The sequence below is a fragment of the Cololabis saira genome, chromosome 5 (genome assembly GCF_033807715.1).
Source record: "Cololabis saira isolate AMF1-May2022 chromosome 5, fColSai1.1, whole genome shotgun sequence".
Classification (NCBI taxonomy): domain Eukaryota; kingdom Metazoa; phylum Chordata; class Actinopteri; order Beloniformes; family Belonidae; genus Cololabis; species Cololabis saira.
Window position 1 is genome coordinate 34,225,094 of NC_084591.1, and position 8,820 is coordinate 34,233,913.

Genomic DNA, 8,820 nt, shown 5'->3' on the forward strand with positions numbered 1-8,820 from the left:
TGGCAGGCTAATCTCAGCCAGGCACCCCCTCATGCTTTTCAATTGAGAGTGCCTGGATTAAAGGCAACAAAAGGCTGGGCCAAACCCCATGGAGAAGAGGCCCTCCACCCACTGAGACCCCCACACTGTTTATTTACACGGGAGCCCCCAGCCTCGCTGAAACTCCCACCCTCAGGCATTATACACAGACCTATTTGCAGAGGTGGCTCTAATTCTTGACAGAGCACGAATTGTCCTCAGTCCTGCCACTTTGAACTAACTAGTAACTCACTTTACTTATAGCTTCGATTTAGTCAGCAAGCAAACATTTTGTCTCTTTCACGGAGCAATCTCCTTGGAGTCATATTGTCAAAGCTGCTTGTCACGCTCATGCATATATTTCTTTGGAAATATCAGTTAGCATGCAGTTAAAATCCACCATTTGCATCCCCATGAATGAGGCTAAGATCAACGATAGAGTGGAACTATTTATCACGAACCTATCAGGCATATTTGTAGATTACACAGCACTGGCTCATTAAAGTGACTTGCATTTAATAAATGACTTGGCCTTTTTCTATCAGGCCTGCTTACTTTCCTGTTCATGAAGCAGAAAATGAAGGCCCTATTACAGCAAAGGCTGGGTTTGCGTTTCAGTAACTTACACTCCGGTATACTGGCTTGCTGTTTGCATGGAGATTCGCAGACTTACATACCACACACTCACAAACAAACACATACGCTGTGTATCGCAGCCTCGTAGCTCACAGGCAGGAGGCAGAAATGTACAATAACACGCACACACATTCCACGGAACAAAGAGCCCACAGTATGCCGTGGAAAGATGAATTCCCATTACTGTTCTATCAGGATGAATCATCAGATGGTAATCAATGAAAACAGGAAGAGATTCCTTATCAAAGGGGAAAAATGCAGACATAAAAAGTGTCACCAAAACAAGAAAGAAAGAAGGTTTTTGGCAGGAATCTGGAGCTGTAAATAGCCCTCAGATGGGATGGGAGAGGCAAAGCTGCCAACTGATATACTGAAATTAATATTCTCTGCAATCAACAACCCTCATGAATAAATACCTGCACAATCAACAACACATGCACACCCGTCAGCTTGAAAAGTCACTATCCTGTTTGAATGTTTTAATCTGTGGACCCACTTTTGACATCTGGACACGACAACATATCAGAGCAACAGAAGTGTAACACAACAAAAGACTACATGTGTGTGTGGACTCTTGTTAAATGAAGACAGTTGCTTTGAAATGCTTCACTTTTCTCTCAGATTCTTCAATTTCCCCTGCAATTTTGTCAAGTTCACTTCAATAACATTCCTTAGTGGGCATCAAGGGCCTTGCCCTTTTTCCGAGATCTCCATTGGAACCGAAAGTCATGCATGTCTTAAAGGGATTCACCCAGCAGAAGATTGTTATGTGTCAATTGCAAATTTCAGCTGAGTGGGTCCCCCTACTGGTATGGACGTCTACTGTCTAAGAGCTACTCTCATTGGGTCTCACGCTTGGTCACGTTCTTGTTTTATCTTCTGTGGTTAATTCCTTGAGTATATTAATCAGCATCATGTCCACCGTAGCTTTGTGAACTACTTTCATTGTTGTTTATGTGCAACATAGTGCCATAAAGATATTCAGAGCTGTCACAAGAGACGGCCGAGGTGCCCAAAGGTGCCTTGGCTGCTTTTGTGGACTGAACGGATGGAGGGCCACGACAGGCCGATGACACTTCCTAAAAGTAATCCAGTATTCCTCCAAATCAAACTGAAACTCATATTTCAATACACAAAAGCTCCATTATGCTGCTTTCATGCAAATATTTGTTACACTACAAGATTTGATTCAATACAACTTTTGTTACATTCAAGTTTCTTACAAAACACACAGTAAATATGTAAATATGTAAGTACTGAGAAGATAAACCAAACCAGAACCGCTTGTATTCATGTTATTGTCACACCATGTGATTGAATGATTGTTGTTAGCATCTAGAAAACCGCATGGTAATTGAAAAAAGAAACAATTATTAAAGAATAATTGATGTTTGCTAATGTATTGATATTAGCAGCGATCCCGAAACGCCCATTTTTCAGTAAGTGTTATTAATGACTGTTTCAAATCAGACCATGTATTGTTGTATTACACTTAATTTAATTAAAGACGGGTTCAAGCAGAAACACGCTGGAACTAAAACACAGAAAAGCCTCAGAAACAGTCCTCTTGTGCTCGCTCTTTAACACATTTCAATGTAGAATGGCAGCTGACATACGAGGCCCCACCTCCTCCTCACAGACTCATTCTCATACTTAATGCTGTCGTTTCAGGCGTCGTACTCGCTGTCGTTCCATCACATGCAGCAGAGCCGGAGGGCCACAGGACGTATTCTTATCTAGATTAATTCAGAATGCTATTTTTAAAGAGGGGACGTTGGCAGACCATGGCACTTCTAAACTTGTTTCTTCATTCATACTCTTCACACGTGTATAATGAAGAACGAGAATTGCAGAAATGATTGTTTGCTCTACGGACCCTTAATTCAGGAAATTTGTAGCTGCATCAGATCTATTTTCATAACAAACTCCTGATTAGAGCTTGTTGCAGCCACTTAGGACTGTCTATTAAATTATATCCATCTAAGAATCTGGTTTGTATGTACTTCATATTTTGGATCACTTATTATAGGCTGTGAAAAGAACATATATATATGTATATATATACATACATCCCAGACATTAAACTGATCAGAGGATCAGACTGTACCAGCTGATTGAGAGGACTTTGTGCAGCCCAACATAGATTCTGTTACTCTAATCCAGTTTGCTAAAACGGCTAACCTGATTAAAAAGATTCTTTGGGCCTAAATTCAGTTATGGTCCATGATTACATTCACATGGCATTGGAATGACTTCACATGACTGTCATGAAAGAAAATGTTGTCCGGGTGACAGCCCATGCAGGGAAAGCGCTATTACTATTGAGGTCATAGACTGAATTGTTTGGTTAAGTGTCTCCTGAGGTTGAGCGCTATATTCATTTACATCAAACGGCAAAGTAGGAAAGGCAAAACCTCACCGGTGACAAATGTGAAGTACCTTCACAGAGCTGATGAATAGTAAGCAGAGTGCTTTAACTGGCTCTATAATGACAATGCGAGCTGTGTATCTCAGAAATCTCATGAGACCGCAAGCCTCTGTCATTATGTACAGTTTCACCACTTCTGCCTCACTGAGGAGCATTTCATAGTCACTTGCGCACAGCATCATAGACGCACTCATAAGTGCCAAATTTACTCTGTAAGTGCTCATATATGTGCTGACTGACGCCTTGCGTTGGAGGGATGCTTGTTTCCATTGTGAAGCTGAAAATAAGAGACAGAATGAGGGGACGGGGGGAGGGAGAAGAAGACAGGGTACAGAAGAATAATGGAGAGCTGAGTGAGTTATCAGAGCAGGGTAAAGTGAGGCTGCAGTTTGACAGCAGATCAGAGAGCTCCTCCAGCTGGAAACCCTGCTCACGAGCCCGGCAGAGCCGGTCTACCAGGACGATGAGCTCTGCAGCGTACAGGCCAGGTCAGAACATCTACAGACCAACCAATGGAAGTCATTTCAACATCTGTGCAGGAGCGGTGGACGCAGACTTCAAGTCTTAAAGGCCCCTATACATGTATTAATACACACAAAATGCTCTAATATGTTTCCAACATGCTCTTACAGAATCATTTGAAAGACTTAAATACTCTTTCTCTCTACCGTGGTATGATGATTATTGGACCGGGTCATCCAAAACTATTTGTGACGCCATGAATCATGCTCTTAGTCCCGCCTCTTAAAATCAGGTTTTCAAGGAGGAGGGAGAGATACTCTCTAACGTTAACCAATATGGAAACTCAATGATGCTCAAAATGATGCTCAAGCTTTTAAAAAAGGGTTGAAAAGGATTCTTTGTGCAGGTTTTAGGTAAATGCACTCTATTGCGACATTATGTTTGTTTATTCCTGATATTTTTACTTAAACAAGGACACCAAAGGGTTAAAGAATTATGGTGATAGAAGCCCTGAGAGAGAAAGTGAGAACAAATCAACAAATTAAAGCCTGTCCTATGAGAGTCTAAGCCTCTTATTTTTATTTCAAATGAGGATAGAAATTGACTTCCTTATTAAATCTAATTATTAGCCGGTGCCCTCCAAAAGTCTTCTGAAATCGCCTGAAGCAGCGAGGCTATTAGCATAAACACCACCACTGGCAAGCTTAAAACAAATGGTATATTTAGTCAGTGTTAATGGGATTAAAGTGTGCGGGTTTCAGGAGCAGTTCTACTAACAGTATGCCTCACATCTTCATTATGGATGCCCTGACTTCTCAGTTTCCACTCTCTTTGTTTGCATTTCATTTCTCTCGGCCCCTCCTCCTCGTCTCAGTTATTCAACAAATTGCGTTCAATCCCGATCCAGAAATCTCAGACAATCATAAATAATAAAAGATTACACCAATGTGAAAAGCTGGCACCTTGCCAGCGGCAATATGTGTAGTCGAAAAAATAATTGCTGGCCATCTGTGCACCAGGGTGGTAAGAGAAAGGGTAAACAAAGAGCCGAGTGTACCTGCTGGAGCGTTCTCCTCTTTCCAGTCTCTGTGCTTTAGCCAGACTACATGAAAGGCTTTGATGGCACTTACCCCTGCTGAATCCACTGGCTCACTCCAAGAGATTTTTTGATTAGGGAGGTTTCCGAACCACAGACTGACAAGCTGCGCCTGTCAGGAATCCATCAAGGCTTGAGGTTATCTCTCTATCAGGAGCCTAAATGGTGCTGAAGTGTAGTTCAGCGGTGGCCAAAAGAATTCGGAGGATGGAGGATAAGTGACCGTGCAAATGACTCGATTTGCATGTCCTACACAGCCCCCCACTGACAGGCATAAAGTCTGACATTGTATGCACAGAGAACGTGGCACATCTATGCTGCCGGAGCCTCTGCTAGTGATGCTTAAGCCGGCCCAGAGCATCGCAGAGCTCTGTTTGGGAGCACTGATCTTGTCATTGCAGACTGCACATGGGTCGGTCAATCCAATCAGAGGTAGCGTGTCACATGTATGGAACAGAGAATATATATTTATTAGATGTAACTGTGTTGTGACAACAGCTATTTCAGTAAGTGACACATTCGTGCACATCATTTCATAACCATTTTCATCCTTTAAGAGGAACTGAAAACACAAGCCCTGGGTTTTGCTTACTTTTGCAGCTCGTGCAGAGAGTGAAAAATAACCTCATTGCTCCCCATCCATCCCATCTGGAGGACCCTCATTATAGTGTGAGATTTATATATGTTTATGTGGGGAGAGATGTATGGAGATAAATAGTGTTAGGTTCTGCAGCAGGAAGGAGACAAAAGACAGAGCAGAGACATAATGAGCTCTGTTTATGTGCAGTGTTGCTTGGCCTGTTGACAATGGCTAATGAAGTTACAGTTACAGGGGGGTGGAGGGGTGTCTGCTGGCACTAATTAAGCTTGCTTTCATTAGGAATGCTGGAAAGAGGAAGCGCTGCTGCTGAAGTGGGAGGAGCAAACACTGGCAAATTAATCACAGCAGCAGCATGGACACAAAAACAGGAGCTGTGTGTGTCGAGGGGGTTTGATCTAACCGTCTTACACACATGGAAGTACATACAGTTTTTTTATAGGAGGACACAAATCCTCTTTCAAACTGAACTGAGAAACAGAGACTTCTTTCGTGTAAAGCAAATATCTACCTCCTACAGGAAAAGACTGATGTCAGGATATGGGGTATACGATTAAAATATAATGCAGTGATCTTTAAAGTGTCTGCCGCCATAAAATCACAGTTTATGTTTAACTGCATTTGCAGGAAACATTTTGCACCTAAGTGAACCTACAGTGTAGATTGGCAAGTGCAAAAGCCACAGCTCTGACATCTGGAAATGTGGCGTTCACCACTGAGCTGTTAGAAAGTCGGAGAGAGCTCGATTGACTGTCGCGGAGTGGGAGCGGAGCTCCGTGTGTGCCATCTTAACCACAGCTCCATCGTAGCCTGTAATCCAGCTCACCACCGAAGCCACCGCTGCTGGCCGTCTGCGCAGACCGAGCCTCTCTGTTTGTTTACGCAGCACGTAGACCTAGCCATTAAGAGTGGGAAGGCTGTCAAAAATAAAAAGAGACTTTTCATGTTTGGGGGCAGCAATTGTGGCTCTTGTGTGATGTTTTTCCTCCACACTGACCTCTTGCTTTGAGGTCGGGAAGCCGCTTAAGCCTGGCATGTGGAGTCAGCCGATTTGCTAGGCCAAACGCAATATTTTTGAATGTGGTGGTGTAGTTGGTGCCTCCGGCAGAGGTACTCAGATTGCATGCAATGACTATGTCTGTGGATAGGCCTACACATCGTTATAATGGCTCCTCGGGCAAAGCAACGACTCTCCCTAAGTGTGCAAAACATTTCCATCGCCGTGTCCTCGTTACCTTTCCTCATCCTGCTAAAGTCACCAACACTTCAAGGCAAAGGTAATCATACAACAAGCCGAGTGAAGGTTCTGAGTCATACTCACTTGAATATATACATGTAAAACAACCTTCTTATTCTAAAATGCTTAAATTATCCTAAATATATCTCAATAAGACATCCAGCAAGACATCCGTACAAATGATACAAACTACTTAAGACAGCTATTTCCAGCTTACAACCATTCGAATAACAATGCAGCACATGGCAAATGTGGAAATTTGCTATGTAGTTAACTTGCGACAGCCACCAATTAGGTTTATGATTGGGGCGCCTCTGGGCCACTGTCGCCAGGCCTCAGTCTCCCTGTGATGTCATCACACAAATCTGCTGCATTCTGACAGAGCAACAGGGCCGTAGGTCACGGTGGGAGAAGGCAGAGGAAAGTTGGCTCGGCTCCTCTCCTCTGATAGCAGCAGATAAGCTGGCCTTGGGGCCTCTTATCTCATCTGTGCATCCTGTGTAAATGTAAGTTTTAGTCTGGCAGATTACATCAGCAGACCCTGCAGGGGACAGAGGCCGGCCGCCGGAGGACCATGATGGCTCCCTTCATGCGACAAATGCATCCCCTCCACCCCTGGTGGACTAACAAAGCAGGATGAGGGTGAACTGCGTGTACTGTGGGAGACCGCTCCACTCAGCCAGTTAAAGTGAGTCCCCAGAGGAAGCAGAATTAAAAGTGTCAACTTCTATTTAGACTAATGGTCCACCCCCGAGCATTTGTTTTCGCTGTCAGATGCACGCTGTGTGCAGTGATAGTGATATTAGTAGACAGCGTGCCTCACTTTTGATAAATGTCTGTGTTACAGCTCTGTGGAGGTGGGTGTCCTAACGGAGGAGCCGCAGACCAGCTGACGTGCAGGCCCTCTGTGGTCCAGAGGCCACAAAGATGCCATGTGACTACGTGGGGTTCATTTTAGGATACATAAACACACCCTCTCTGTTTGTCTAAAAAAAACCTCCCTGTCTATATACTGAATGAGCAGCACATTCCAGCCTCACAGACAGACAGACAGATAGGCCGATAGACGGCCCACATCTGGTGAGCAATCATTAGAAGGCCATCGCCCATGCTTCTTCTTTCCCCTTCTCCCAGCCACTGTCATCCCACCCAGGGAGGGGAAGTGGTGAGGTTGCGGCGGTTGGCCAGACCGGGCCAGCTGTGTGGCCGCAGACCTCTGAGGGATGCAGGGAGAGATCCACAGGCCTTATTACAGACCCAAGCTACACCCCAGGCCTCATAAACAACTGCCTCACATCCAGCGGCAGTCACTGAGCAGCGGCAGCAACACTGCTGAATTAGTTCTTTAATAGCTCAAGAATGAACGCCTGTGTGTCATTATCAGATCCAAACAAAGATATCTTGTATCTGCCATTTTAATGAAGGCAAGTGCCTAGTTTATTTTCCTTTCCTGTGTCACGGACAAATGAAAGAGATGAAGTCACCAAAATGACAAACTCAGCTCCAACACTTACACGAATGCTGAATAACCCTGGCAGTTTTGGGCGATCTGTTGCTGCACAGTCTGCTGCCAAAGCATATAAACCAAAAGCGACAATTGCCGAACTGCACCGTCAGTCGGATGACAGGGCAGAAAGTCTCGGAGTGATGAAGTCACTGTTCTGTCTGTGTCCCCGGGACAAAGATCCGTGATCTCATCTGGGTCCGTTTCCCCTGATTCCAGGTCTTCCTCTCCCTGGGGAGCGACTAATGGGACACCTCGCAGCAGAAGTCATCTCAGCTCACAGAGCTAACATCCATCTCAATGATCACACAATAACGCCAGAAGAACAATGTGGACTAAATTTTGCAGCACACTCGGCTGTACGCATACACTTGCAAGGGTGGACACACAGACCAGCGTGTACACACTTTTTGCACAAAACCAAATGCAGAATAAATTAAGTATTGCATATATAACCTTGACTATTTGCAATTTGTCATGCAGCCCAGGAAAGATAATTGAGGCAACCTCCCGGTATGCAAATAGAATGATAATAAGCCCCGCTACTCCACTGAACACATGCCGGGGAAAAAAAAACAAAAAACAAGAAAAAAAACAGTTACATTGTTAGCAATTTCTAATAGAGGACACCTATTGACCTATTTTTTTCTTGGAAAGCAATTTGTCCCTCCAAAATAAAACTAATAGGTGGCAAGATGAATGGATTAGAGTGGGCTGGACTGGGTGCACTATGCCATGAGGCACTAAATCACCAGATTATTAGTTTTATGAGCCAAGCCCATGAGAGAGTGATTGCTAATGTTCCCAGAGTAACCAAGGGAAATAAAGGTAATGGAGCAAT